Below are 2,848 nucleotides of genomic sequence, written 5' to 3'. Positions count from 1 at the left end.
TTTTCATCAGGCCAACTGTGTAGTAGGGATAAAGTTAGATGAGCTTTCGAATGTAAACCGTTCTGAGGAGGCTTACTTTTGAAAGCTTGTCTAAGTTTATCCTCAACTACATAGTTGGTCCAATAAACTGCATCACCCTAAGAAAACCTTGCCTGTCCCTGTATGCCAGCAGAAGCTACGTGATTTCGGCAAGCTCCATACGAGGGTAAAGTCAGTCTGCACGAACCCCACTGCAGAACGGTCGCATCAGAAGAAAAAATGAGACCTGTGATTTTGCAATAACTTGTGTGTGCGTGAACCCCTTGAGTTGTAATGGGAGCTAAAGGGGTTTATGGGAGACAGGAATGAGAGAAGCATTTTAAAGAGGAAATACTACAGCAAACAGGCAAAGGAAACCCAAGGAAGCAAGAAAAGATGTCTTCAGGATCTAAAAAGAAACATGGCGGGATGAGAAAAGAGAAAGCAATTAAAGAATAGCTTGTATTTGAACATCTGTCTGAACTGGTGATTTCATGGTGCATTGACTATTTCTAGTTTATAAAATCTTTCTTCTTAGCTGTTGGATACATTGGACCACATTTTAAACACCTCCTAGTATGGCCCTTCTTCTCAGAACTGTTTCCTCCTTCTGTGAAATGTATGAAACACCAGCATTTTCTACTTGATGTATCCCTGGCTTGCCTCTCAGTCCAGAAACCAGCCTGGACTCTGTTACTGGTAACCAAGCACCCACAAACACTGAAGGATTTATCCTCACAAACAGCTGTAGGGGGCAGGGAAGAAGGATTCTCATTTTAGAAACAGAAAAGTAAAAAAACAAGCAAACACTGCACAAACAGATTTACCCCAAATCACACACCAAGTCTCTGAGACATCCAGGAATAGAGCTCAGATGTTTGAAATCCAGTCTTGCTCTGGGACCATGAGAAAAGGAAAGGGAGGCAGCAGGGGTCTCTACCCTTCCTCTCTCCTCCTCTAGACCTGCAACGTTCCCCTTGTTAGGAGGGATGCAAGGGCAACTAAATCCTACTCCTGGTGTAGAATGTGCTATTGATGTATATTAATTGTGTATGTTTTGTATAAGCTATAAATGCTTTTTGAAGTCTTGTTGAAACACAAATGCAACACAGTCCTTTCTCATTAGGGATAAGGACACTTCCTTAAATGAATGTTAAATAGCAGAGAGAAATCCCCCTTCTACAGAAGTGAAATTGGGGAGGGATTGGAAGAGACAAGAAGACGGAAGGAAAACTAACTAGATAGGACTTACAAGACTCTTTAGGGGAAGTTTGTCTTTATCCTGGATTAAATTATTTACCTTGAAACTGCTGAATTGCAGAATGGGCTGTCTCTCAACAAGGGATGATTTCCATGAGAAAATTGATGGATAAGATTTTAAATATCTTGATTGTGAAAGGAACTGAGCAAAGTTCTTCCTCCTGCAAAGGAGAGGTGTAAAAACTCCTTACAAAGAATCATACACTGCAGGCTGAAGATTGTGCAAGTTAGAGCCCCAGAGTCGCTGCAAGGGAGCAACTCCCTCTACTTGCAGTTGTGGTAAGCTCCTCCTCTGCAAAGGCATGTTGCTTAGCCCAGGTGCTCCTCTGAGAATCACTCCCTACCCGTTCAGAAAGGAAAAATAGCTTCCTCCTAACCAGTGGCACAACCACAAGACCAGGGGAAGGAGGCACGTAGGGACAGCCATGCATGTTATTTCTCCCCTATCCAGACCTACAGTCTCACTTATTAAAAGGATATAATTTGTACCCATCTGATGTCACATGGATCTTCACATAGAGAATCAGAGGTAGAGAGGGTGATAATGCATTTGTTAACTGGTTGTAAGGGATAAGTTACACACAGCCATAGCCATGGCCACTACCATCGCTGTTTTTATTTGGTTTCACCTTCTAAATGAAGCTCTATTGTGCAATCAGCTTGTGATCTTTTGGGCAATAACTCACACTAACGTCATGTGGATGTGGTTTCAGTATAAGAAAAACAAAGAATGTCCCTTCAAATCATACCTGACAAGGGCACACTGAACACAGTATATAAGTCTCTTCATTTACTTAAGCAGGAATTGAATTGATCCATGAGCTAAAGGAAAAAGACTAATTGTCAATATTATCAGGCCCATAGCTGCCTTCAAATTTCAAAGAGTGAAACTCCTAGCATGCAAGTCTAAATAATTCTGAACCTTTATATGGCACTTTATCAGTACAAGCAGATCCCCACCGCACCCCTCTGGAGTCAGAGCAGAGCCAAAACTCAATTTGCTGTTGAACCCTTGGGCAGAGAAATTCATTTTTCAGGAACACTGGCATTCCAATCCATTGGCCTTGCAGAAAACAGCAGGAATGACATGCAAGGTCTTGGGTTGAGGGAACCAACGCAAAGAGCTCTGTGCTTAGCTAGGCTAAGGTACTGCAAGGGGTGAAAAGGCCAGGAGTTTTTGACAGAAACCTCATGAATTTGGAGGAAGTCACCCAAAAGTGAAATTTGCTGCAGACCTGCTCCCTTTGTGATACTCACCAGGGGCTAAACTGACTTCAGTAGGACCCAAATTAAGCTTTAAGAGAGTAAGCCAAGCTCTCCCTGGATCTCTTGTATTAGGGCTCTCCAACTTCTAAGTGGCTGGGGGCTGCACGCCCCCTGGGCCACCCTAGCAGCAGCCACAACAGCGGGAGCCATGGGTCCCAGGGGCTGCATGCCCCCTCTGCACTCAACACCAAGTGCTGCCCCCCACTGTACCCCCTACCCCCTGCTGCTGCATCCTGTGCCCAGGCACCTCCCCACTGTACCATGCTCCCAGGCACCCATTATGCTGCATCGCATGACCCCCATT

The sequence above is a fragment of the Gavialis gangeticus genome, unplaced genomic scaffold (assembly GCF_001723915.1).
Source record: "Gavialis gangeticus isolate Ggan-Ray unplaced genomic scaffold, GavGan_comp1, whole genome shotgun sequence".
Classification (NCBI taxonomy): domain Eukaryota; kingdom Metazoa; phylum Chordata; order Crocodylia; family Gavialidae; genus Gavialis; species Gavialis gangeticus.
Note: the sequence above shows the minus strand (reverse complement) of the source record.